This window comes from Lonchura striata, chromosome 1A (genome assembly GCF_050655825.1).
Source record: "Lonchura striata isolate lonStrDom1 chromosome 1A, ASM5065582v1, whole genome shotgun sequence".
In the NCBI taxonomy this organism is placed as follows: Eukaryota; Metazoa; Chordata; class Aves; order Passeriformes; family Estrildidae; genus Lonchura; species Lonchura striata.
In genome coordinates, this window is record NC_140741.1 from 1,255,201 (window position 1) to 1,282,529 (window position 27,329).

The 27,329-nt window shown below is 52.5% G+C and overlaps 2 long non-coding RNA genes across 2 annotated transcripts; both read left to right on the top strand.

Annotated features, from left to right (window-relative positions):
* The first annotated feature begins 10,184 nt into the window (after positions 1-10,184).
* Positions 10,185-14,690, top strand: LOC146763331 (uncharacterized). Its single transcript, XR_014952007.1, has 2 exons — positions 10,185-11,499; positions 11,580-14,690. It is a non-coding gene; the product is annotated as an uncharacterized LOC146763331 (long non-coding RNA).
* Positions 14,691-24,491: 9,801 nt separating this feature from the next.
* On the top strand, positions 24,492-26,635 carry LOC144248668 (uncharacterized). The gene is made up of 2 exons (XR_013341983.2): positions 24,492-25,117; positions 26,368-26,635. It is a non-coding gene; the product is annotated as an uncharacterized LOC144248668 (long non-coding RNA).
* Positions 26,636-27,329: the final 694 nt, after the last annotated feature.

Below are 27,329 nucleotides of genomic sequence, written 5' to 3' on the forward strand. Positions count from 1 at the left end.
CTGCGATCCATCCTTCGATAAAATGATTTTTTGAAGTCAGGCCCCTGCCCAGTGCCAGGGGCCCCTGGGCACATCCTTTGACCATTTTCTTTGGGAAAGAAAACTCACCAGTCCAGGTTGCTGATGTCAGTTTGTAGGTCTCCCTTGGGTCTATCAGGGCAGCACAAATTTGAGGAGGGGACAATTTTGGTCTGGAGTCCAGCCTTTGATATAAGGATTTTGTGCAGTCAGGTCCCAGCCCAAGGCCTGGGGCCCCTGGGCACATCCTTTGGCCATTTTCCCTGGGAAAGAAAACTCACCAGTCCAGGTTGCTGATGTCAGTTTGTAGGGCTCCCTTGGGTCTGTCAGAGCAGCAGAGTTTTGAGGAGGGGACAATTTCGGTCGGGGGTCCATCCTTCGATATAAGGATTTTGTGCAGTCAGGTCCCAGCCCAGTGCCAGGGGCCCCTGGGCACATCCTTTGGCCATTTTCCCTGGGAAAGAAAACTCACCAGTCCAGGTTCCTGATGTCAGTTTGTAGGGCTCCCTTGGGTCTATCAGGGCGGCACAACTTTGGGGAGGGGACAACTTCGGTCTGGGGTCCATCCTTCAATATAAGGATTTTTTGCTTTGAGGTCATAGCCCAGTGCTAGGGGCCCCTGGGCACTTCCTTTGGCCATTTTCCCTGGGAAAGAAAACTCAGCAGTCCAGGTTCCTGATGTCAGTTTGTAGGGCTCCCTTGGGTCTATCAGGGCAGCAAAACTTGAGGTGGGGACAACTTTGGTCTGCGATCCATCCTTCGATATAAGGATTCTTTGCAGTCAGGTCCCAGTGCTGTGCTTGGGGCCCCTGGGTACAACCTTTGGCAATTTTCCCTGGGAAAGAAAACTCACCAGTCCAGGTTGCTGATGTCAGTTTGTCGGGCTCCCTTGGGTATATCAGGGCAGCAGAGTTTTGAGGAGGGGACAATTTTGGTCTGGGGTCCATCCTTCGATATAAGGATTTTGTGCAGTCAGGTCCCAGTCCAAGGCCAGTGGCCCCTGGGCACATCCTTTGGCCATTTTTCCTGGGAAAGAAAACTCACCAGTCCAGGTTGCTGATGTCAGTTTGTAGGGCTCCCTTGGGTCAATCAGGGCAGCAGAAGTTTGAGGAGGGGACAACTTCGGTCTGCGATCCATCCTTCGATAAAATGATTTTTTGAAGTCAGGCCCCTGCCCAGTGCCAGGGGCCCCTGGGCACATCCTTTGACCATTTTCTTTGGGAAAGAAAACTCACCAGTCCAGGTTGCTGATGTCAGTTTGTAGGTCTCCCTTGGGTCTATCAGGGCAGCACAAATTTGAGGAGGGGACAACTTCGGTCTGGAGTCCAGCCTTTGATATAAGGATTTTGTGCAGTCAGGTCCCAGCCCAAGGCCTGGGGCCCCTGGGCACATCCTTTGGCCATTTTCCCTGGGAAAGAAAACTCACCAGGCCAGGTTGCTGATGTCAGTTTGTAGGGCTCCCTTGGCTTTATCAGGGCAGCAGAGGTTTGTGGAGGGGACAACTTCAGTTTGGGGACCATCCTTTGATATAAGTATTTTTTGCATTCAGGTCCCAGCCCAGGACCACGGGCCCCTGGGAACATCCTTTGGCCAATTCTCCTGGGGAAGAAAATTCACCACTCCAGGTACCTGATGTCAGTTTGTAGGGCTCCCTTGGGTCTGTCAGGGCAGCAGAGTTTTGAGGAGGGGACAATTTTGGTCTGGGGTCCATCCTTCGATATAAGGATTTTGTGAAGTCAGGTCCCAGCCCGGAGCCAGTGGCCCCTGGGCACAACCTTTGGCCATTTTCCCTGGAAAAGAAAACTCACCAGTCCAGGTTGCTGATGTCAGTTTGTAGGGCTCCCTTGGGTCTATCAGGTCAGCACAAGTTGGAGGTGGGGACAAGTTTGGTCTGCGATCCATCCTTCGATATAGGGATTCTTTACAGTCAGGTCCCAGCCCAGTGCCAGGGGCCCCTGGGCACATCCTTTGGCCATTTTCCCTGGAAAAGAAAACTCAGCAGTCCAGGTTCCTGATGTCAGTTTGTAGGGCTCCCTTGGGTCTATCAGGGCAGCACAAGTTTGAGGTGGGGACAACTTTGGTCTGCGATCCATCCTTCGATATAATGATTCTTTGCAGTCAGGTCCCAGCCCAGGGCCAGGGGCCTCTGGGCACATCCTTTGGCCATTTTCCCTGGAAAAGAAAACTCACCAGTCCAGGTTCCTGATGTCAGTTTGTAGGGCTCCCTTGGGTCTATCAGGGCAGCAGAAGTTTGAGGTGGGGACAACTTCGGTCTGCGATCCATCCTTCGATATAATGATTCTTTGAAGTCAGGTCCCAGCCCAGGACCAGGGGAGCCTGGGCACATCCTTTGGCCATTTTCCCTGGAAAAGAAAATTCACCAGTCCAGGTACCTGATGTCAGTTTGTAGGGCTCCCTTGGATCTATCAGGGCAGCAGAGTTTTGAGGAGGGGACAATTTTGGTCTGGGGTCCATCCTTCGATATAAGGATTTTGTGAAGTCAGGTCCCAGCCCAGAGCCAGGGGCCCCTGGGCACATCCTTTGGCCATTTTCCCTGGAAAAGAAAACTCACCAGTCCAGGTTGCTGATGTCAGTTTGTAGGGCTCCCTTGGCTTTATCTGGGCAGCAGAGGTTTGTGGAGGGGACAACTTCAGTTTGGGGACCATCCTTTGATATAAGGATTTTTTGCATTCAGGTCCCATCCCAGGACCAGGGGCCCCTGGGCACATCCTTTGGCCATTTTCCCTGGAAAAGAAAACTCACCAGTCCAGGTTCCTGATGTCAGTTTGTAGGGCTCCCTTGGGTCTATCAGGGCAGCACAAGTTTGAGGTGGGGACAACTTTGGTCTGCGATCCATCCTTCGATATAATGATTCTTTGCAGTCAGGTCCCAGCCCAGGGCCAGGGGCCTCTGGGCACATCCTTTGGCCATTTTCCCTGGAAAAGAAAACTCACCAGTCCAGGTTCCTGATGTCAGTTTGTAGGGCTCCCTTGGGTCTATCAGGGCAGCACAAGTTTGAGGTGGGGAGAACTTCGGTCTGGAGTCCAGCCTTCGATATAAGGATTTTGTGCAGTCAGGTCCCAGCCCAGTGCCAGGGGCCCCTGGGCACATCCTTTGGCCATTTTCTTTGGGAAAGAAAACTCACCACTCCAGGTTCCTCATGTCAGTTTGTAGGGCTCCCTTGGGTCTATCAGGGCAGCGCAGGTTTGAGGTGGGGACAACTTTGGTCTGCGATCCATCCTTCGATATAGGGATTCATTACAGTCAGGTCCCAGCCCAGGACCAGGGGCCCCTGGGCACATCCTTTGGCCATTTTCCCTGGAAAAGAAAACTCACCAGTCCAAGTTCCTGATGTCAGTTTGTAGGGCTCCCTTGTGTCTATCAGGGCAGCACAACTTTGGGGAGGGGACAACTTCGGTCTGGGGTCCATCCTTCAATATAAGGATTTTGTGCAGTCAGGTCCCAGTCCAAGGCCAGTGGCCCCTGGGCACATCCTTTGGCCATTTTTCCTGGAAAGGAAAACTCACCAGTCCAGGTTGCTGATGTCAGTTTGTAGGGCTCCCTTGGGTCTGTCAGAGCAGCAGAGTTTTGAGGAGGGGACAACTTCGGTCTGGGATCCATCCTTCGATAAAATGATTTTTTGAAGTCAGGCCCCTGCCCAGTGCCAGGGGCCCCTGGGCACATCCTTTGACCATTTTCTTTGGGAAAGAAAACTCACCAGTCCAGGTTGCTGATGTCAGTTTGTAGGTCTCCCTTGGGTCTATCAGGGCAGCACAAATTTGAGGAGGGGACAATTTTGGTCTGGAGTCCAGCCTTTGATATAAGGATTTTGTGCAGTCAGGTCCCAGCCCAAGGCCTGGGGCCCCTGGGCACATCCTTTGGCCATTTTCCCTGGGAAAGAAAACTCACCAGTCCAGGTTGCTGATGTCAGTTTGTAGGGCTCCCTTGGCTTTATCAGGGCAGCAGAGGTTTGTGGAGGGGACAACTTCAGTTTGGGGACCATCCTTTGATATAAGTATTTTTTGCATTCAGGTCCCAGCCCAGGACCACGGGCCCCTGGGCACATCCTTTGGCCATTTCTCCTGAGGAAGAAAATTCACCACTCCAGGTACCTGATGTCAGTTTGTAGGGCTCCCTTGGGTCTATCAGGGCAGCAGAGTTTTGAGGAGGGGACAATTTTGGTCTGGGGTCCATCCTTCGATATAAGGATTTTGTGAAGTCAGGTCCCAGCCCAGAGCCAGTGGCCCCTGGGCACATCCTTTGGCCATTTTCCCTGGAAAAGAAAACTCACCAGTCCAGGTTGCTGATGTCAGTTTGTAGGGCTCCCTTGGCTTTATCTGGGCAGCAGAGGTTTGTGGAGGGGACAACTTCAGTTTGGGGACCATCCTTTGATATAAGGATTTTTTGCATTCAGGTCCCATCCCAGGACCAGGGGCCCCTGGGGACATCCTTTGGCCATTTTCCCTGGGAAAGAAAACTCACCAGTCCAGGTTGCTGATGTCAGTTTGTAGGGCTCCCTTGGGTCTATCAGGTCAGCACAAGTTGGAGGTGGGGACAAGTTTGGTCTGCGATCCATCCTTCGATATAGGGATTCTTTACAGTCAGGTCCCAGCCCAGTGCCAGGGGCCCCTGGGCACATCCTTTGGCCATTTTCCCTGGGAAAGAAAACTCAGCAGTCCAGGTTCCTGATGTCAGTTTGTAGGGCTCCCTTGGGTCTATCAGGGCACCACAAGTTTGAGGTGGGGAGAACTTCGGTCTGGAGTCCAGCCTTCGATATAAGGATTTTGTGCAGTCAGGTCCCAGTGCTGTGCTTGGGGCCCCTGGGCACATCCTTTGGCCATTTTCCCTGGAAAAGAAAACTCACCAGTCCAAGTTCCTGATGTCAGTTTGTAGGGCTCCCTTGTGTCTATCAGGGCAGCAGAGTTTTGTGGAGGGGACAATTTTGGTCTGGGGTCCATCCTTCGATATAAGGATTTTGTGAAGTCAGGTCCCAGCCCAGGGCCAGGGGCCCCTGGGCACATCCTTTGGCCATTTTCCCTGGGAAAGAAAACTCACCAGTCCAAGTTCCTGATGTCAGTTTGTAGGGCTCCCTTGGGTCTATCAGGGCAGCAGAGGTTTGTGGAGGGGACTACTTCAGTTTGGGGACCATCCTTTGATATAAGGATTTTTTGCATTCAGGTCCCATCCCAGGACCAGGGGCCCCTGGGCACATCCTTTGGCCATTTTCCCTGGGAAAGAAAATTCACCAGTCCAGGTTGCTGATGTCAGTTTGTAGGGCTCCCTTGGGTCTGTCAGAGCAGCAGAGTTTTGAGGGGGGACAATTTCGGTCGGGGGTCCATCCTTCGATATAAGGATTTTGTGCAGTCAGGTCCCAGCCCAGTGCCAGGGGCCCCTGGGCACATCCTTTGGCCATTTTCCCTGGGAAAGAAAACTCACCAGTCCAGGTTCCTGATGTCAGTTTGTAGGGCTCCCTTGGGTCTATCAGGGCAGCACAAGTTTGAGGTGGGGACAACTTTGGTCTGCGATCCGTCCTTCGATATAGGGATTCTTTACAGTCAGGTCCCAGCCGAGTGCCAGGGGCCCCTGGGCACATCCTTTGGCCATTTTCCCTGGGAAAGAAAACTCACCAGTCCAGGTTGCTGATGTCAGTTTGTAGGGCTCCCTTGGGTCTATCAGGTCAGCACATGTTTAATTAGGGGACAACTTTGGTCTGCGATCCATCCTTTGATATAGGGATTTTTTGCATTCAGGTCCCAGCCCAGTGCCAGGGGCCCCTGGGCACATCCTTTGGCCATTTTCCCTGGGAAAGAAAACTCAGCAGTCCAGGTTCCTGATGTCAGTTTGTAGGGCTCCCTTGGGTCTATCAGGGCGGCACAACTTTGGGGAGGGGACAACTTCGGTCTGGGGTCCATCCTTCAATATAAGGATTTTTTGCTTTGAGGTCATAGCCCAGTGCTAGGGGCCCCTGGGCACTTCCTTTGGCCATTTTCCCTGGGAAAGAAAACTCACCAGTCCAGGTTCCTGATGTCAGTTTGTAGGGCTCCCTTGGGTCTATCAGGGCAGCAAAACTTGAGGTGGGGACAACTTTGGTCTGCGATCCATCCTTCGATATAAGGATTCTTTGCAGTCAGGTCCCAGTGCTGTGCTTGGGGCCCCTGGGTACAACCTTTGGCAATTTTCCCTGGGAAAGAAAACTCACCAGTCCAGGTACCTGATGTCAGTTTGTCGGGCTCCCTTGGGTATATCAGGGCAGCAGAGTTTTGAGGAGGGGACAATTTTGGTCTGGGGTCCATCCTTCGATATAAGGATTTTGTGCAGTCAGGTCCCAGTCCAAGGCCAGTGGCCCCTGGGCACATCCTTTGGCCATTTTTCCTGGAAAGGAAAATTCACCAGTCCAGGTTGCTGATGTCAGTTTGTAGGGCTCCCTTGGGTCTATCAGGGCAGCAGAGTTTTGAGGAGGGGAAAACTTCGGTCTGGGGTCCATCCTTCGATATAAGGATTTTGTGCCATCAAGTCCCAACCAGGGGCCAGGGGCCCCTGGGCACATCCTTTGGCCATTTTTCCTGGGAAAGAAAACTCACTAGTCCAGGTACCTGATGTCAGTTTGTAGGGCTCCCTTGGGTCAATCAGGGCAGCAGAAGTTTGAGGAGGGGACAACTTCGGTCTGCGATCCATCCTTCGATAAAATGATTTTTTGAAGTCAGGCCCCTGCCCAGTGCCAGGGGCCCCTGGGCACATCCTTTGACCATTTTCTTTGGGAAAGAAAACTCACCAGTCCAGGTTGCTGATGTCAGTTTGTAGGTCTCCCTTGGGTCTATCAGGGCAGCACAAATTTGAGGAGGGGACAACTTCGGTCTGGAGTCCAGCCTTCGATATAAGGATTTTGTGCCGTCAGGTCCCAGCCCAAGGCCTGGGGCCCCTGGGCACATCCTTTGGCCATTTTCCCTGGGAAAGAAAACTCACCAGTCCAGGTTGCTGATGTCAGTTTGTAGGGCTCCCTTGGCTTTATCAGGGCAGCAGAGGTTTGTGGAGGGGACAACTTCAGTTTGGGGACCATCCTTTGATATAAGTATTTTTTGCATTCAGGCCCCAGCCCAGGACCACGGGCCCCTGGGCACATCCTTTGGCCATTTCTCCTGGGGAAGAAAACTCACCAGTCCAGGTTGCTGATGTCAGTTTGTAGGGCTCCCTTGGGTCTGTCAGGGCAGCAGAGTTTTGAGGAGGGGACAATTTTGGTCTGGGGTCCATCCTTCGATATAAGGATTTTGTGAAGTCAGGTCCCAGCCCGGAGCCAGTGGCCCCTGGGCACAACCTTTGGCCATTTTCCCTGGAAAAGAAAACTCACCAGTCCAGGTTGCTGATGTCAGTTTGTAGGGCTCCCTTGGGTCTATCAGGTCAGCACAAGTTGGAGGTGGGGACAAGTTTGGTCTGCGATCCATCCTTCGATATAGGGATTCTTTACAGTCAGGTCCCAGCCCAGTGCCAGGGGCCCCTGGGCACATCCTTTGGCCGTTTTCCCTGGGAAAGAAAACTCACCAGTCCAGGTTGCTGATGTCAGTTTGTAGGGCTCCCTTGGGTCTATCAGGGCAGCACAAGTTTGAGGTGGGGAGAACTTCGGTCTGGAGTCCAGCCTTCGATATAAGGATTTTGTGCAGTCAGGTCCCAGCCCAGTGCCAGGGGCCCCTGGGCACATCCTTTGGCCATTTTCTTTGGGAAAGAAAACTCACCACTCCAGGTTCCTCATGTCAGTTTGTAGGGCTCCCTTGGGTCAATCAGGGCAGCGCAAGTTTGAGGTGGGGACAACTTTGGTCTGCGATCCATCCTTCGATATAGGGATTCATTACAGTCAGGTCCCAGCCCAGTGCCAGGGGCCCCTGGGCACATCCTTTGGCCATTTTCCCTGGGAAAGAAAACTCACCAGTCCAGGTTGCTGATGTCAGTTTGTAGGGCTCCCTTGGGTCTATCAGAGCAGCAGAGTTTTGAGGAGGGGACAATTTTGGTCGGGGGTCCATCCTTCGATATAAGGATTTTGTGCAGTCCGGTCCCAGCCGAGTGCCAGGGGCCCCTGGGCACATCCTTTGGCCATTTTCCCTGGGAAAGAAAACTCACCAGTCCAGGTTCCTGATGTCAGTTTGTAGGGCTCCCTTGTGTCTATCAGGGTAGCACAAGTTGGAGGTGGGGTCAACTTTGGTCTGCGATCCGTCCTTCGATAGAGGGATTCTTTGAAGTCAGGTCCCAGCCCAGGGCCAGGGGCCCCTGGGCACATCCTTTGGCCATTTTTCCTGGAAAAGAAAACCCACCAGACCAGGTTCCTGATGTCAGTTTGTCAGGCTCCCTTGGCTTTATCAGGGCTGCAGAGGTGTGTGGAGGGGACAAGTTCAGTTTGGGGACCATCCTTTGATATAAGGATTTTTTGCATTCAGGCCCCAGCCCAGGACCAGGGGACCCTGGGCACATCCTTTGGCCATTTTCCCTGGGAAAGAAAACTCACCAGTCCAGGTTCCTGATGTCAGTTTGTAGGGCTCCCTTGGGTCTATCAGGGCAGCAAAATTTGAGATGGGGACAACTTTGGTCTGCGATCCATCCTTCGATATAGGGATTCTTTGCAATCCGGCCCCAGCCCAGGGCCAGGGGCCCCTGGGCACATCCTTTGGCCCTTTTCCATGGAAAAGAAAATTCACCAGTCCAGGTTGCTGATGTCAGTTTGTAGGGCTCCCTTGGCTTTATCAGGGCAGCAGAGGTTTGTGGAGGGGAAAACTTTGGTCTGCGATCCATCCTTCGATATAAGGATTTTTTTGCATTCAGGTTCCAGCCCAGTGCCAGGGGCCCCTGGGCACATCCTTTGGCAATTTTCCCTGGAAAAGAAAACTCACCAGTCCAGGTTGCTGATGTCAGTTTGTAGGGCTCCCTTGGGTCTATCTGGGCAGCACAAGTATGAGATGGGGACAATTTTGTCTGGGGTCCAGCCTTTGATTTAATGATTCTTTGCAGTCAGGCCCTAGCCCAGGGCCAGGGGCACCTGGGCACGTCCTTTGGCCATTTTCCCTGGGAAAGAAAACTCAGCAGTCCAGGTTCCTGCTGTCAGTTTGTAGGGCTCCCTTGGGTCTATCAGGGCGGCACAACTTTGGGGAGGGGACAACTTCGGTCTGGGGTCCATCCTTCAATATAAGGATTTTTTGCTTTGAGGTCATAGCCCAGTGCTAGGGGCCCCTGGGCACTTCCTTTGGCCATTTTCCATGGAAAAGAAAATTCACCAGTCCAGGTTCCTGATGTCCGTTTGTAGGGCTCCCTGGGGACTGTCAGGGCAGCACCTGCTGGAGATGGTGGCAACTATGGTCTGGGATATATCCTTCGTTGTATGAATTTTTTGCTGTCAGGTCCCTGCTCAGGAGCAGGGTCCCCTGGGCATGTGCCTCAATTTTGAGGAAGTTTCTGTTTAGAATGTATGATTTTTTTTTGGCTTAAAGTAAAAAATTTATTTTTCATTTTTAGTGAGGTTTATTTTTTTTTATTGCTTATTGCTATATTTTTTTGATATTTGTGTTAGGTTAGTAGTAGGGATAGCTTTACTTTTATACGTTGAAACGAGGGTCGTGCGTACTGGTGTTCATAAAGGTTTAATATTTTTATGGTTCTGATGTGTTAGGTTAATGAATTTATAACGTTTACAAGAATTTTTTTTGTTTTTATTTCAATACAGGCAGGGTTTTCTTAGTTTTAAGGATTTGTTTGGCATAGATTTTAGAGGCGTTATTGAGGGGATAGGACAGGGTGTCTCTGTTAATCTATTTGGCAATTTGGATACTGGGTAAATAAAATTAATATTTTGGTAGAATTTTGGGGTTTTGTTAGTTTAATTATTTATGAATTTGTGTGCCTGCAGCTGTAGTGTCTCTGCTGCAAGTCTCAGTATCCATTCATGTTTGTGTGCGTTAGGCAGTCCACTCGTGTACCAGCGAGTCCCCCCTGCAAGCGGCCGCAGAGCCGCTCCTTCGCTCTCCTGGGAATTCGGGGAGCGGCACACGGCTCTGCGACGAAGCCTTGATCTTTGTCACTTGGAGGTGGCACCAGGGAGCCTCAGGAGCGGCCAAGGAGTTGCTGTAAGTGGGGGAACTACTAGTGAGGGGGACCAGGGTCCACTCGAGTTTTGGGAACGCCGCCTCACCTCGCCTGCTCTTCAGCCAGGCAGACCCTGCCAGGAGGGCGTGGGCGAAGCGTGCGGCCCGAGGAGCCCGGCGTTCTCAAGAGAATAATGGTGAGCAGCAGAATTGCTGAGTTGTGGCTGCTGTGCGGCTGAGATCGTGCAGTGATGTTTGGTGTTCTCGATTGTAGCTGAGCACAGGACCACAGCCCAGTGACCATAGGACATTCCCCGCAGGCGAGGCAGCCTCCATTGCCACGCGACGTGGATTCTCATCCCCAGATGCCAGAGAGATAAGTGGAGGGCTAAGGCCCGCAGAGGGGGTGAAAGCGGGGTGCTGGGAGGGCCTTTAGGATCAGGTTTGGGGGCAGGGATGTGCAAGAAGTGTCCCCTTAGGCCAGCTAAAGGGAAAGTGTCTGTTTTGATCACAGTGCTGAGGTGCTCAGGGCAGAGCAGTTCTGGTGTGTGTCCTGTCACTTGTCTCTGGTGCACTCTGTGTTCTTTGGGTCTCTCAGCTCTTTCTTCTCCTCAAAAGCTCTCTCTCCCTGTCCTGTGTCACGGGTGTCTGCACGTATTTGTCCCACAACTGCTCTGCCCTGCTGCATAGCCTGTAATAGCACAAGTCCTGGGGACTTGAAATTTGTCATTTGCAGGGTGTAGTTGGGCTCTAGATTGTATGGGGAGATTGACATAACATGTTTGGTGATGCTAAGTTGTCCTGCAGCCATTTGACACTAGTCCTAACTTCCTTTCAGGTGCTGACAATTCAAATATGTGGCAGAGAGCCCCAGTCCTGGGTGAGGGTGTTGCCATGATCAGGTCAGTCATGGTTTGCATTTGCAGGGGCTGCCTAAATGGTGACCGTGTTACAGCAGTGTTCTTTGCCTTTATTTTTAGGAGGTCCAGGCAGATAGCAGCAGTCAAGGCCGAGTGTGCCAGGTGAGCAGTGGACAGAAGCAGCTGTTGTTGCTCAGGTTTCAAGATTTGGTGCAATTGTAAGCATCCATTGTTGTTTGTGTGCTTTAGGGAATCCACTCAGTGTACTCATACCTCTGTCTCCAACTGGCTGATGGACCAGTTTTCATGCAGATGTGATCTTGTGGGAAGCAATACAGGACCCTGTGACAGATCCTTCCAATTTTGCATTTCAAGGTCCCCTCCTGGTAACCCACAGGAATGGGCAAGGAGTTGTGGTGAGGCAGAGAAGAGGAGTGAGGGTACCCTCAAGTTGCAGCAATGCCATGTCACCTTGTCTGCCCTTAACCTAGGTGTGCCTTGAGATGACGGTGTCAGAATCCAAGCGCGCCTGAGGTGTGTGGCCCAAGACTTCTTGGGAGACGGTGAGTAGCAGAATTGTCAGGTTCTGGCCCACGTGCTGTTAAGGTAGTGCACTGACGTTTGGTTTTCTTTCTCTTGGCAGAGCAAGAGATAACAGCCTGGTGACAACTGGAACTTCCCAGACAGGCACGAGGCCTCGATCTGCACCTGATGGGGATTTGCATCCCCAGATATGTGCAAGATAAGTGCAGGGCTACAACGCACAGAGGGGATGGAAGAGAGGTGCCAGGTTGGGACTCCCCAGGAGGGGTTTTTGAGTCAGTTTTGGAGATGGGGATGTGCAAGAAGTGTCCCCTTAGGCCAGCTAAAGGGAAAGTGTCTGTTTTGATCACAGTGCTGAGGTGCTCAGGGCAGAGCAGTTCTGGTGTGTGTCCTGTCACTTGTCTCTGGTGCACTCTGTGTTCTTTCGGTCTCTCAGCTCTTTCTTCTCCTCAAAAGCTCTCTCTCCCTGTCCTGTGTCATGGGTGTCTGCACGTATTTTTCCCACCGCTGCTCTGCCCTGCTGCATAGCCTGTAATAGCACAAGTCCTGGGGACTTGAAATTTGTCATTTGCAGGGTGTAGTTGGGCTCTAGATTGTATGGGGAGATTGACATAACATGTTTGGTGCTGTTAAGTTGTCCTGCAGCTGTTTGACACTAGTCCTAACTTCCTTTCAGATGCAGACAGTTCCGGTCAGTGGCAGAGAGCCCCAGTCCTGGGGTGAGGGTGTTGCCATGATCAGGTCAGTCATTGTTTGCATTTGCAGGGGAAGCCTAAAGGGTGACTGTGTTACAGCAGTGTTCTTTGCCTTTATTTTTAGGAGGTCCAGGCAGATAGCAGCAGTCAAGGCCGAGTGTGCCAGGTGAGCAGTGGACAGAAGCAGCTGTTGTTGCTCAGGTTTCAAGATTTGGTGCAATTGTAAGCATCCATTGTTGTTTGTGTGCTTTAGGGAATCCACTCAGAGTATGCCAAGCCCCTGTCACCAACAGCTGATGGCCTGGATTTCCGTGCTTGTGAGCCCTCTGGAAGGTGTTGCAGGACTCTGAGATGAAGCCTTGAAATTTTGTATTTCAAGATTGCATCAGAGTTGCCTTTGGCAATGGCTGAGGAGTTGTGGTGAGTCGCCGAGGTAGGGAGGGGGAGCCAAGGTCCACTCGTGTTTCAGCAATGCCGAGTCTCTTTGTCTCTTCTTAACCCAGGCAGACCCTGCGATGACGGTGGCAGCCTCTGAGCCTGGCCAAAGTGTGCGGCCCGAGCGTTCTCAGGAGAACGGTGAGTAGCAGGATTGCTGGGTTTTGTCCATTGTGCAGCTAAGATCATGCAGTGATGTTTGGTGTTCTCGATTGTAGCTGAGCACGGGACCACAGCCCGGTGACCATTGGACATTCCCCGCAGGCGAGGCAGCCTCCATTGGCACGCGACGTGGATTCTCATGCCCAGATGGCTGAGAGATTAGTGGAGGGCTCAGGCCCACAGTGGGGGTGAAAGCGGGGTGCTGGGAGGGCCTTTAGGATCAGGTTTGGGGGCAGGGATGTGCAAGAAGTGTCCCCTTAGGCCAGCTAAAGGGAAAGTGTCTGTTTTGATCACAGTGCTGAGGTGCACAGGGCAGAGCAGTTCTGGTGTGTGTCCTGTCACTTGTCTCTGGTGCACTCTGTGTTCTTTGGGTCTCTCGGTCCTTTCTTCTCCTCAAAAGCTCTCTCTGCCTGTCCTGTGTCACGGGTGTCTGCACGTATTTGTCCCACAGCTGCTCTGCCCTGCTGCATAGCCTGTAATAGCACAAGTCCTGGGGACTTGAAATTTGTCATTTGCAGGGTGTAGTTGGGCTCTAGATTGTATGGGGAGATTGACATAACATGTTTGGTGATGCTAAGTTGTCCTGCAGCCATTTGACACTAGTCCTAACTTCCTTTCAGATGCAGACAGTTCAGGTCAGTGGCAGAGGGCCCCATTCTTGCGTGAGGATTTTCCCATGATCAGGTCAGTCATTGTTTGCATTTGCAGCGGCAGCCTGAATGGTGACCATGTTACAGCAGTGTTCTTTGCCTTTAATTTTAGGAGGTCCCGGCAGTTTGCAGCAGTCAAGGCCCTGTGTGCCAGGTGAGCAGTGGACAGAAGGAGTTGTTCTGGCTCAGGTCTCCATTTCTGGTGCAATTCTAAGCATCCACTCTTAGTTACTTTGTTTTATTTTAGGCAGTCGTCTTGCAAGATATCTCTGGTCCGGATGTCCAAGGCCAGGTGGGTGCAAGCGTAAGGTCTGGGTGGGTGTGCTTTTCAGGGCAGGGGGATGTTGTTTTCACAGAATCTCGGTGTGGGTTTTTTTGCTTTGTTTTTTTGCAGGTGCTGTCGCTGCCCTAGCTGTGTGAAGGAACAGAGGCGAGCGGGTGAGTTGGCATTTTGGCACGGTGACTCACAGGTGACTCTTATGCAGCAGCATGCTAAGTGTGTACCTTTTTGTTTTTCAGGTATCCTCCAGGCAGCCTGTGGAGTCAAATTGAGACTTCAGGTGAGCTGGGGCAGCGGTGTGTCGGAGTTTCAGGGATTCCTCTTTTCGTGGGCACTAGTTGCATTTTCTGTTTTGTCTTAGGTACCCTGAGGAGGAGCGTAGCTGAAGTTTGGAAACGGCAGCACCGAAGCGGATGTACAGAACATCTCGCCGTTCACATCCAACTGACATGGGATTCCATCCGGTTGTCTTGCAAAAGCTAAGTGCTGGGGCCAGTAGGTGGGAGATGGGGGAAAAACCTTCACTATCACAGGAGGCTATTTGATGTTAGCTTGGAGAAGAGGCCCATAGTGGGATGGGCTCCTCGGGAGCAAAGGGAGAGGGTTTCTCCTCAGCCCCCCCAGAGTCTTCGCTGGGCAGGGCAGTTCCGATCCCTCTCCGCGTTCTCGTGACGTTCGCATTGGCGGCCTTCTTTGACTCTTGACGTTGTCGTGGATCTTTTCACCATAGGAGCCCGCCTTCATGTCTGGAGCTATAGCTACAGTCACCCTGTAGTCATTTCTTCCTTCTCTAGGCCTACTGAGCTTCTTAGGCTTTCTCTTAAGTGCTTTGGCACTAACATCTTGAAAGGCGTTGCATGTCATCATCAAGTGCTACTGCCCTAGGGCTTTCTTTTCTTTGGCATCATCAGCCCATGGCTCATCTTGGGCCAGGAATCTTGGGTCCATAAGGTGAAATTGCCAGGCAGTTTCCATGTGTGTCTGTGTCACGTTGTCTGTGTCCGTGTCACGTTGTCTGTGTCTTAGGCCTTTGTTACATCTCCATGCTTTAGCAACATCATTTTGTGCCGTATCGGCCATATTTTGCTCACGTACCTTCCTGGATATCAGTTATTCTGGCATCTTTACATATTTACTTTTTGGGACCGGACGATGTACATGAGATGTTCTCATCCATCTTCATTCTCAGTTTTGGTAGCCCTTCTCTTGGACTTCCGTACGGATCTTATTAGCCCTTCATCACCTGACCACAGTAGTTCCGTAGCATCTGCCTTCTCAAAGGATATAGGGCTCAAAAATTAGTCTTCTGGAGAATTATATCAAGTCCTCACTTATCTTGTATCTCTGTCGGCTTACATTGTATGCACTTATGTTGCACCTACCTGTGTCGGCTTCTATTGTATGTGCGTATGTTGCGCCTACCTATGTTGGCTTATGTTGTTTGTGCTTATACTGTATGTACCTATGTTGTCTTATATTGTTTGTGCTTATACTGTATGTACCTACGTTGCCTTATGTTGTTTGTGCTTATACTGTATGTACCTACGATGGCTTATGTTGTATGCACCTCTGTTGTGGCAATTGTGATCGGAGCTGCCTTGCCCGGGCACGTAGTCACGCTCAGGTAGAGCAGTTATAAAGCTTTGCCGTTCATCTGTTCTCTACGGGGTTTGGGGTACAACACTGATGGGCCCAGAGTTGGTATAGCTCCTAGCTCTCAGATAGTCAGTCACTGACCGCCTCCCCTTGTCTCGTAGGTCCCCGGGTCCCTACAGAATTTCCTGGAATCTACCATTTGACATGGAGGTCCTGCGGTCAGAAGAAGCGTTTAAGCATATTCTTCAGTGCAGCGTTTCACGTAAGGGTGGCAGCCAGCGTGTCAGCAGAAGAATGTGTGAGAGTGTGACTGTCTGTGTCTGTCTGTGAGAGTTTGTGTGTGCTTGTGTCTGCAGCTGTGTGTGTGTGTGTGTGTGTGGAGCAGTTCCAACCTTGTGTGTATGGCCTTTGCCTTTCAGGGGGGGTTTTCATCAGGCAGGAGGATTTTTTGGGAGTCTCTGGAGCGAGTTGCCGTGAATGTGAGTTTGTGCGTAACGCGAAGGGGGCGTGCACGTCGGCGGAGCGTTTTGCGCCGTTTTTGTTCCGGGTGCGTCATAACAATAAAAGCGTTGTGGACTTTTCTGAAATGGAGACACGGTTATATTGTGTCAATATGTATTTTCCTTGTAATACATTATATTGTTCTGTCTTTGCAGGTGTTCCTGTCTTTTGATGTATTTTGCTGTATGTAAATTGGACTTGTACTTGTGTGCCTAGGTATGATGTATTCTTTGTTGTATTTGTCTCTGTACTTGCGTTTGTATACATTGTTTCCCTGTGTATTGCTGAAGTTTAAATTAAAGGAATAAAGATTAATCAGCCCTAATAATGATACCTCTTACCCTCTGCCCCGCCCACCATCCATCTCCTGTCTTTCTTTGGTGTGGTTGAGTCGTATCATTTTCACCCTTTTTCTCCCTTTGCCTCTTACTTTCCTCTTTAGTCTATTCCTCACTTTATCCTTCCATGTGTAACTCTTTGTCTCTGGCTGTGTTTTCCTTTGTTTCCATTTCTAACACATCTCTATGTTTCTCTAACCCTATTTCCTTCTCACCCTGTCTATTTTCTTCCCTTCCTCTACATGTATTTCCCCATGTCTCTTTGTCTCTTTCAATCTAGGTTTCACTATGTTTTCTTCTTTTTTTTCTCTTTGTCAGCCTTTGTCTTTCTAACACTTGCTATCATTTTCTTTGTCTCTAACCCTTTTTACTTTTCTGTCCAACTTTAATTTTTTGTGTTTCTAACTCTCTATTTCTTTCTCTCTTGAACCCTACCTTGTGTTCAGTCTCTCCATTTGTTTTCCTGTAGGTTTTCAGCTCTATTTCTTCTTTTTCTTGTCTCTCTATTTGCTTTTCTCTTTCATTTCAAGTGCTTCCTTTTCTCTTTGTCTTTCACTCTTTTTCTCTTTACCCCTCCTTTCTTTTGCCTTTCTCTTTCTAATCTGAATTTTTTGGTTTCTCTTTTTATCTCTTTTATTTTTCTTGCTCTGTTTTCTTCATACTCTTTTCTCTTCCTTTTCTTTTTCTCACTCTTTCTTCTCGCTCTCTTCTTCTCACTCTCTCCTCTTCTTCTTCTTCTCACTCTCTCTCCTCTTCTTCTCACACTCTCCTCTTCTTCTCCTCGCTCTCTCCTCTTCTTCTCACTCCTCTTCCTCCTCTCTCCTCTTCCTCTCATCTCTCCTCTTCCTCCTCTCTCCTTCTTCTCGCTCTCTCCTCTTCTTCTCACACTGTCTTCATCTCTCTCTCTCCTTCTCACTTTCTCCTCTTCCTCCTCTTTCTTCTTCCTCTGACTCTCTCCTCTTCTTCTTACTCTCTCCTCTCACTCTCCTCTTCTTCATCTCACTCTCTCCTCTTCTTCTCACACTCTCCTTTTCTTCATCTCACTCTCTCCTTCTCACTCGCTCCTCTTCCTCCTCTCTCCTCTTCTTCCTCCTCTCTCCTCTTCTTCTTCCTCTCTCCTCTTCTTCTTCTCACTCTCTCCTCTTCTTCTCACTCTCTCCTCTTCTTCTTCTTCCTCTCTCCTCTTCTTCTTCTTCCTCTCTCCTCTTCTTCTTCTCACTCCTCTTCTTCACACTCTCTCCTCTCCTCACACTCTCTCCTCACACTCTCTTCTTCATCTCTCTCTCTCCTTTTCTCCTCACTCTCTCCTCTTCCTCCTCTCTCCTCTTATTCCTCTCACTCTCTCCTCTTATTCTTCTCACCTTCTCCTCTTCTTCATCTCACTCTCTCCTTTTCTTCTCACTCTGTCCTCTTCCTCCTTTCTCCTCTTCTTCTCACTTTCTCCTCTTCTTCCTCTCTTCTTCTTCCTCTCTTCTTCTTCCTCTCTTCTTCTTCCTCTCTTCTTCCTCACTCTCTCCACTTCTCACACTCTCTTTCTTCTCACTCTCTCCTTTTCGTCTCACTCTCTCCTCTTCCTCCTCTCTCCTCTTCTTCTCACTTTCTCCTCTTCCTCCTCTTTCTTCTTCCTCTGACTCTCTCCTCTTCTTCTCACACTCTCATCTCACTCTCCTCTTCTTCATCTCTCTCTTCTTCTCACACTCTCCTTTTCATCTCATTCTCTCTGTTTCTTCTCACTCGCTCCTCTTCCTCCTCTCTCCTTTTCTCACTTTCTCCTCTTCCTCCTCTCTTCTTCTTCCTCCTCTCTCCTCTTCTTGTTCTCATTCTCACCTCTTCTTCTCCCACTCTCTTCTTCATCTTTCTCCTTTTCTTCTCACTCTCTTCCTCCTCTCCTCACTTTCTCCTCTTCCTCCTCTCACTTCTTCTTCCTCTCTCCTCGTCTTCTCACTCTCCTGTCTTCTCACTCTCTCCTCTTCTCACACTCTCGTCTTCATCTCTCTCCTTTTCTCCTCACTCTCTCCTCTTCCTCCTCTCTCCTTCTCACTCTCCTCTTCTTCTCTCTCTCATCTTCCTCCTCTCTCTCTCCTTTTCTTCCTCTCACTTACTCCTCTTCCTCCTCTCTTCCTCTTGTCACTCTCTCCTCTCTTCTTCTCACACTCGCTTCATCTCTCTCTCCTTTTCTTTTCACTCTCTCCTCTTTCTCCTCTCTCCTCTTTCTCCTCTCTCCTTCTCACTCTCACCTCTTCTTCTCACTGTTCTCTTCTTCTCACACTCTTCTTCATCTCACTCTCTCCTTTCCTTCTCGCTCTTTTCCTCTTCTCTCCTCTTCTTCACACTCGCTGCTCTTCCTCCTCTCTCCTATTCTTCTCACTCGCTGCTCTTCCTCCTCTCTCCTCTTCCTCCTCTCTCTCCTCTTCCTCCTCTCTCTCCTCTTCTTCCTCTCTCTTCTTCCTCTCACTCTCTTCTCTTCCTCTCACTCTCTCCTCTTCATCTCACTCTTTCCTTTTCTTCTCACTCTCTCCTTTTCCTCCTCTCTCCTCTTCTTCTCACTCTCTCCTCTCTCTCATCTTCCTCCTCTCTCTCTCCTCTTCTTCCTCTCACTTACTCCTCTTCCTCCTCTCTCTTCCTCTTGTCACTCTCTCCTTTCCTTCTCACACTCTCTTCTTCCTCTCACGCTTTCCTCTTCTTCTTGCTCTCTTCTCTCCTTCTCACACTCTTCTTCATCTCTCTCCCTTTCTTCTCACTCCTCTTCCTCCTCTCTCCTCTTTTTCTTCTCACTCTCTCATCTTCCTCCTCTCTCTTTTTCCTTTTCTCGCTCTCTCGTCTTCCTCCTCTCTCCTTTTCTTCTTGTCTCTCCTCTTCTTATCACTCTCTCCTCTTCTTCTTCTTCTCACTCTCTCCTCCTCTTTCTCTCTTTTTTCCCCTTTCTGTACTTAGAATAAAAAAGCAGGAGTAGAAAATACCGTGCTCCGAGGAAGTAAAAAAAAAGAAAAACAACTTTAAAAATAAAAATTTCTACTCCCTGGGAGCATCAAAGTAAAAATAAAAATTTTTACTCCTTGGTAGCATCAAATTTTCCACTGCTGCGCCTGACAATATTTTTATATTTATATATATATGTATAGGGGGGGTAGGGGAGGGGTCTGTCTGGTAGCCACACCCCCACCCTGAATCCTCCCTCTACCCTAACCCCTTCCCTGACCCACCCTCCACCCCCTCCCCCACACCCTGACCCCACCCCTAACCACGCCCCCAATGCTGACCCCCCTCCCCCAATGCTGACCCCACCCTCTAACCCCCACCCCTGTCCTTACCCCCTCCCCTGGCCCCGCCCCCAGCCACACACCCTCCCCTGACCTCTATTAAGATATCCATTAGGATACGTATAAAAATCTGAAATAAAATATAATAGGAATAAATGTAAGAAATTATGAAAATATAATTTTCCATCAATATCCATTACAAATCCGAATGTGAATATAAATATGAAAAACATAAAAATAAAGCGTGTTGAACTGCAGCTTAAGAGTAAAGCTTTTTTCTTTCAGTTCCTATCGGGTCTCAGGCAGGCTTTTTGTTCCGTTCTTTCCCGCGCGGACGCTTTGGGGCGTTCGCTGCCGAGGCCGTGCCGGCGGGGACGGCGCGGTACTGCCGCCGTGTGGGCAGAGAGCGGTACTGCAACCCGGCCGCCCTCTTGGGAGTGCCTTGGCGCGGACTCGCTTGAAAAGTGCTGCCGCCTTGTGGACACAGGGCGGTACTGCAACCCCGCCGCCCTCTTGGGAGTGCCTTGGCGCAGACTCGCTTGAAAAGTGCTGCCGCCTTGTGGAAAAAGGGCGGTACTGCGGCCCCGCCTCTCGCAGCCGCCCTCTTGGGAGTGCCTTGGCGTGGACTCGCTTGAAAAGTGCTGCCGCCTTGTGGACAAAGGCCGGTACTGCAGCCCGACCGCCCTCTTGGGAGTGCCTTGGCGCGGACTCGCTTGAAAAGTGCTGCCGACTTGTGGACACAAGGCAGTAGTGCAGCCGCTCTGCCCGCAGCCGCACTCTTGGGAGTGCCTTGGCGTGGACTTGCTTGAAAAGTGCTGCCGCCTTGTGGACACAGGGCGGTACTGCGGCCCCGCCGCCCGCAGCTTCCCTCTTAGGAGTGGCTTGGCGCGGACTCGCTTGAAAAGTGCTGCCGCCTTGTGGACACAAGGCAGTAGTGCAGCCGCTCTGCCCGTGGCCGCACTCTTGGAAGTGGCTTGGCGCGGACTCGCTTGAAAAGTGCTGCCGCCTTGTGGAAAAAGGGCAGTACTGCAACCCCGCCGCCCTCTTGGGAGTGGCTTGGCGCGGACTCGCTTGAAAAGTGCTGCCGACTTGTGGGCACAGGGCGGTACTTCAGCCCGGCTGCCCTCTTGGAAGTGGCTTGGCGCGGACTCCCTTGAAAAGTGCTGCCGCCTTGTGGACAAAGGGCGGTACTGCGGCCCCGCCTCTCGCAGCCGCCCTCTTGGGAGTGGCTTTGCGTGGACTCGCTTGAAAAGTGCTGCCGCCTTGTGGACAAAGGCCGGTACTGCAGCCCGACCGCCCTCTTGGGAGTGGCTTGGCGCGGACTCGCTTGAAAAGTGCTGCCGCCTTGTGGACACAAGGCAGTAGTGCAGCCGCTCTACCCGCAGCCGCACTCTTGGAAGTGGCTTGGCGCGGACTCCCTTGAAAAGTGCTGCCGCCTTGTGGGCACAGGGCGGTACTGCAACCCCGCCGCCCACGGCCGCCCTCTTGGGAGTGGCTTGGTGCAGACTCGCTTGGAAAGTGCTGCCGCCCTGTGGACAAAGGGCGGTACTGCAACCCGGCCGCCCTCTTGGGAGTGGCTTGGCGCGGACTCGCTTGAAAAGTGCTGCCGCCTTGTGGACACAAGGCAGTAGTGCAGCCGCTCTGCCCGCAGCCGCACTCTTGGGAGTGCCTTGGCGCGGACTCGCTTGAAAAGTGCTGCCGCCTTGTGGACACAGGGCGGTACTGCGGCCCGACCGCCCTCTTGGGAGTGGCTTGGCGCGGACTCGCTTGAAAAGTGCTGCCGCCTTGTGGACACAGGGCGGTACTTCAGCCCGGCCGCCCTCTTGGAAGTGGCTTGGCGCGGACTCCCTTGAAAAGTGCTGCCGCCTTGTGGACAAAGGGCAGTAGTGCAGCCGCTCTGCCCGCAGCCGCACTCTTGGGAGTGCCTTGGCGCGGACTCCCTTGAAAAGTGCTGCCGCCTTGTGGACAAAGGCCGGTACTGCAGCCCGACCGCCCTCTTGGGAGTGGCTTGGCGCGGACTCGCTTGAAAAGTGCTGCCGCCTTGTGGACACAAGGCAGTAGTGCAGCCGCTCTACCCGCAGCCGCACTCTTGGAAGTGGCTTGGCGCGGACTCCCTTGAAAAGTGCTGCCGCCTTGTGGGCACAGGGCGGTACTGCAACCCCGCCGCCCACGGCCGCCCTCTTGGGAGTGGCTTGGTGCAGACTCGCTTGGAAAGTGCTGCCGCCCTGTGGACAAAGGGCGGTACTGCAACCCGGCCGCCCTCTTGGGAGTGGCTTGGCGCGGACTCGCTTGAAAAGTGCTGCCGCCTTGTGGGCACAGGGCGGTACTGCAGCCCCCCAGCCAGCGCCCGGCAAAATCACCGAGACGGGGCGAGGGGCGGCAGCGAGCGGCGAGCGGGGCGATGTCTGTGAGTGAGGGGAGGGCTGGAGGCGGCTCCGCGGCGGCGCCGGATTAGGATGGCAGCGGCGAGGGAGGCTTTCTGTCCCGTTCCGGCCGCCGTCCGTACCGGAACGCTTTGTGCCTTTCTGTCCCTCGCCGGCCGCCGTCCCCCACGTGTCGGGAGCCCGGCGCCGCCGTGATGGCGGCGGGCGGTGGGACCGGGCTCGGGCGGCTCTGGAGGCGCTGCTGGAGGTGGGATTCGGGGCCCGGCGCGCTGAGGGCGGCGGCACCGGGGGGACAGCGGGGGAGGGCGGGCGGGAGCAGCCGGAGGGGACCCGGCACCGGGAATGGGATTGGGGGGGGGCGGGACACACGGACAGGCCCCGGAGCCCCCGGGACCCCCAAAACGCCACCGAGACCCCCAAAAAACCCCCCGGGACCCCTCAGAACCCTCTGGGACCCCCCAAAAATAACCGGGAGCCCCCCGGTCCCGCAGGGCGAAGGCGCTGGCGCTGACCGGGAACCGGGGAGTGGAGCCGGCCGTGGACTGGTGAGGGGGGACCCCAAGAACACTCCCGGCACCCCCAAAAATACCCGGCGGGATCCCCCAAAAACAGCCCCGGGACCGCCATAAACAGCCTCGGGAACCCAAAAATTCCCTTCAGGACCCCAACCCCCCCCCAGGACCCCCAAAATTCCTCCCAAAAACCCCTTGAAACCTCCAAACTTCTCCCCAGGACTCCAAAGCCCTCCCTGGGACGCCCAAAATTCTCTTTGGGACCCCAAAACTCCCCCTGGGACCTCCAAATTTCCCTTTAGGACCCCTGAAATTCCTCCTGGGACCCCCAAAACCCCCTGAGACCCCAAAAGTCCTCCTGGGATGCCCCAAAGACCTTCCAGAACCCCCCAGAACCCCCTCCAATTTTGGGTCCCCCCCCCCGATTCGGGGTTCCCCCCGGTTTTTGGGTCCCCAGGCTGGTGGCTCATGAGGACGACCCCGACTCGGACCCCGAACTCCCCCCGGGTTTGGGGGCGCCGCCCGCGGGCCTGGGGGGGCCCCGGCAGCCGCCGGCCCCCGAGGACGAGACCCAGAAGTGAATTTTGGGGGTCGGGGGGGAATTTGGGGGTTGGGGAGGAAAATTTGGGGTATGAGGAGCTCAGGGATATTTTGGGGTTCAGAGTGGTTAATTTGGGGTTTCAGGGTGTTTATGGGCAGGGTTTTCGGGTATTCTCGGGAGGGCTTTGGGGTATTCTTTGGTGGGTTTTAGGATATTTTTGGGTGGATTTTTTGGGGTATTTTTGGGAGGGTTTTGGGCTGGTTTTGGGGCATTTTATGGTGAGTTTTTTGGATATTTTTAGGAGGGTTTGGGTAGTTTTGGGTGGGTTTTTGGGGGGCATTTAGGACGATTTTGGGGTATTTTTGGGTGGGTTTTGGGCTGAAGGCGGCTCAGCGGCGGCGCTGGAGAAGGATGGCAGCGGCGAGGGGGGCCCGGCGGGGCCCTGCCTTTGCCAGCCCCTCCTGCCGCCCTCCTTGGAATGGTTTGGGGCAGTATGGGGTTATTGAGGTAGGAGTAATTATTTTGTTGTTGTTGATTTAATGTGGGGTTTTTTTGTTTGTTTGTTTGTTGTTGTCGTTTGATGTATTTGGTTTGTAGAGCAGGAACTGTAGACAGAATCCTGCAGAAGTAATATGGAATTTGTCCTCCCAAAACCCGCCCGGCTTCCAACCACTTTCAGCACGTGGTCTTCCTTAGCAGCACATGGTTCCCCCACACTTGGGAGCCGGTGCACTCTACTTTTCTCTCCTCCTTTGCTGACAGATCCTGCTGAGGCTGAGGACAAAGCCCTACCCCTACACGGACAAGGCAGCAGACCTGGTTCGGGAAGCCAGCGTGCTCCAGGCTGCTCCAGGACTCTGATCAAACATCAGCATCCCCGTCTCTCACGTTGATGGTACGTGGTAACCCCTTAAGAACAGAATTCCACCTTTTCTAACCCTAAGCAGCAAACTGGGGACGGATAACTCTAGAAATCCTGTCATGTAAGGACCTCCAGGATTCAGCCCTCCATGTGTCCTTGGTATCAGAGGTTGGAATTGCAGAGTTGCCACTTTACCCCCAGACGTAATTTTTGATGTGGTTGTGCCACTTTAACAGTATTTGAAATCTCTCTTCGTGTTCTTGCAGCAGCATTTTCGAAGCACAATGGAAATCTAGCCCTTCTGCCGGGAGCGGTTCACAGATTCGTGGAATCCCAGAAGGGTTTGGATGGGAAGGCACCTTTTTTTAAAGCTCGTCCCGTTCCAGCCCCTGCCATGGGCAGGGACACCTTCCACCATGCCAGGGTGCTCTAAGCCCTGTCCAGCCTGGCCTTGGACACTTCCAGGGATCCGGGGGCAGCCACAGCTTCTGTGTGCAACCTGTGCTGAGGTGCCCTGAGGAAATGTGTGAGCCGGAGGGAGCCGGGGCCGGGCGGAGGGAGCCGAGCTGTGGGAGTGGGCGAATGGAGGCGGGAGCGGGCGGGACTAGGCGAGCGTGGGCGAAAGCGGCCGAAAGGGGCCGAGGAGGCGAGCGGAGCCGAGCTTTGCCGAGTTCAGCCGAGGCGAGCCGAGCTTTGCCGAAGAGGCGAATGGAGGCGAATGCGGCCGGAAATAGCCGAGCGTGGCCGAAAGTAGCCGAAGCTGGCCGAGGAGGCGAGTCCAGCCGAACGGAGCCGAGCTCTGCCGAGCGCAGCAGCCCGGGCGGGGCTGAGCCGGGGCGGAGCCGGGGCGCCGGGAGGATCCCCTCCTGTCCCTCTCTCTCCCGCTCCATGCTCCTGCCCGTGTTCAGTTACCTCTCTTTCCCCCGTTTCCGTGTCCCCCCCAAACCCGGCTCCTTCCTGTCCTGTCCTGTCCCTGCCCCGCTGCTCCGTTCCATTCCCCCTCTCGGTGGTGTGAGATGAGATTTGAGCCCTTTCTGACACCCACGCGTGCTCTTTGTGTTGTCAAATCCCGCGTGTGAGCCAGAAGCTCTCCCTGCCTATTTTGCAGGTGGATGTGCCATTCAAAGCCCTGGAGGCAGGGCTGAGCACCGGCGAGCCGCGCGTGGCTGCTCTGCACAGGGGGCGTGGCAGGAAACACTCGCTGAGTGCCGGAGGAGCGAACGGGAGCCTTGGCCCTGCCATCCTCTGGGATCTGCGGGGACACTGCAAGCACTGGCAAAGAGCCGAGAGCCATGGGAGCAGCGCTGAGCGAGGCTGTGTCCCAGCCAAGGAGTTCCTCCTGTGTCCCTTAAGAGGATACCCCAGGGCTGGTTTTCTGCATCAAGACTTCTGATCAGACCATCTGTAGACCTCTGGCTTAATGTAAATATTTATTTATATGTTTGTCTCTGACAGCAAAGCACGTATCTCCTGACTTCCCTGCTATTCAGTATCTGCTGAACTGGCTGTGCATTTTTCCTAAGCTAAGGAAAACCCTCCCTCTGATTCTGTAATTTCCAAAGGAGCAGCATTGAGTCACTTATGTTTTTCTTGTCTCCATAACTTTAGCTTGACTCGTGCTCAAGGACAGGAATGACTCAAGAACTGTATGTGGTGAATTGTTAGTTTGGCAGGGGTTTTTGCAAATTCAGGGCTAAAATGTGATGTAAGAAAAGGCTTTTATTGCAGCAGTTAGATTTTTGCAGCATGGCAGATTTTCAAGCCTCTAAGTAAATCACTTCATTCAGATTTAAACTCTCTTGAAATATGCTTGATATGTTTTGGGGTTTTTTTCATTGTTATGCTACTTTTCGTTTTGGTTTGATTTGGCTTTCTTTTTTGCCTGGCGTGGGAAAATTTTACAGCTCTCACTTTTTTCTTCTCCAGTTGAGTATAGTGTTACCTTCTTAATTCAAAAACCATTTGCTGTATGGAAAAAGCACCTTGCCTTTGTGAAGGGCCAGGTGGGAACTGTTTTAATGGCCAGTGGCACAGCCCTGTAGCACACAATTCCCAGGAAGTGGGGAGCCCTCTGCCAGGCAGAGCCACCTGGCCAGGTTCCTGCGGGTGCTGCTGCTGTACCCGGCTGATGAGGTGAGAAGCAGCTTGGCTTTATTGCCAAAATAAAACTCACCCGTTTTCCTATGAATCCCAGCAAAGTGGTCCCAAAGGCTCTGTCACTCAGTCTCTGCTTCCATTGGTGTGGAGAGGCTGGATCCCAGTTATCACCCCAGCAGTGCCCCTGCCTCCCTTTTCCCCACTTTTCTGTTCCAGTCGTGCGAAATATTCAGGCTTTGTTTTCTTCCCCCTGCGGTTCACTGCAGATCCCAGAAAACCCACAGGAGGGAAGATCATTCCTTGTGCTTCCGCCTCCAGGTGAGAGAGGAGATGGTCACATCCTAGGAGCCTGATTTTGGAATGTTTTCTGGAATTGGCCCAGTGGCTTTTACTTCTGGGGTTCCTGGAGTCTGTCCGTGGCAGGTCCAGCCCGTGCTTCAACTGAGAGCCCTCAGTCCGCAGGGAAATGAACCTTTGGGGAAGTTCTTACAGCTCTGCTTAGTGCTTTATGAATGGTGATGATTTTCTGGAAGTAGGCTGTCCATTCTGACCCTTTTTCTTCCCTCTCCCTGCAGACTGTACCTGCTGAGAGGCTGAGGTGAGACCAGGATCTGTAAAATCCCTGACTCTCCGTGTTTTCCCGAGGCTGAAGCCGTGTTTGCTGTCAGTGACGACAGGGTGGGAGATGCTAAACACTGAAAACTTTGGGGTTTTTCCCCTGAACTCCCCAAGACTCTCTGCAGCTGTGCCCTGTCTATCTCTTGAAAGAGTTTCTGGATTTACAAAGGTTTTTACATTCTGCAATATTTATCTATAACTCGATTAAAAAGAATCCTACTGTATCAATGTGGTGTTGATTACTTTGTTTGAGTCGGTTAATTAAAGCGAATTGTTGGTAAGGGGTTTGAGCATCCCTTAGTTGGAGCTGGCAGCTCTTATTTAATTTCTCTTCATTCCTTTAATTTCTTTCAATTATTTCTTAAGCCATTACTGCAATTAGGATGCACGGTAAGGACAAGAGCATTTCTGCCCTGCTGGATTGGGAAATCCGAGCCCAATTCCTTGGAGAGATTGAGGGGATGGGGATCTGTGCCTCAAGCTGGGTTTTGACAGTGGGAATTTGGTGAGGAAGGAAGAGGAGAGATCCCACGGAAAGTGGCTGAGGCCAGTTCCGCTGGCTTTGGGTGCTCCTACCCCCGAGAAAATCATCCTGGCTGAAGGGAGCTGGAAGAAGCCAGGGGGCTGCGCCGGGGGCTGTGCAGGGACCCCAAACCCTGGTCAGGGGCGCTGGGCAGTGCCAGCTGCAGAGGAACGCTGCAGAGGGGCTGCGCTGGAGCCCCTCAGCTTCCATGCAGAGATGCTGGCACTGCGGGGCTTTCGGGACACTGCCGAGAGGCTCCGCTGCCAGAGCCGGGGAGTTCTCCCGTTATTTTCTGTCGTGCTGGGCACCTGGCAAGTCCTTCGAGCCCCGCAGGCTGCCAGTGCCAGCGGAGCAGCTGGAATCACAGACGGTCACACAGAAACCGGGCTGGGAGAG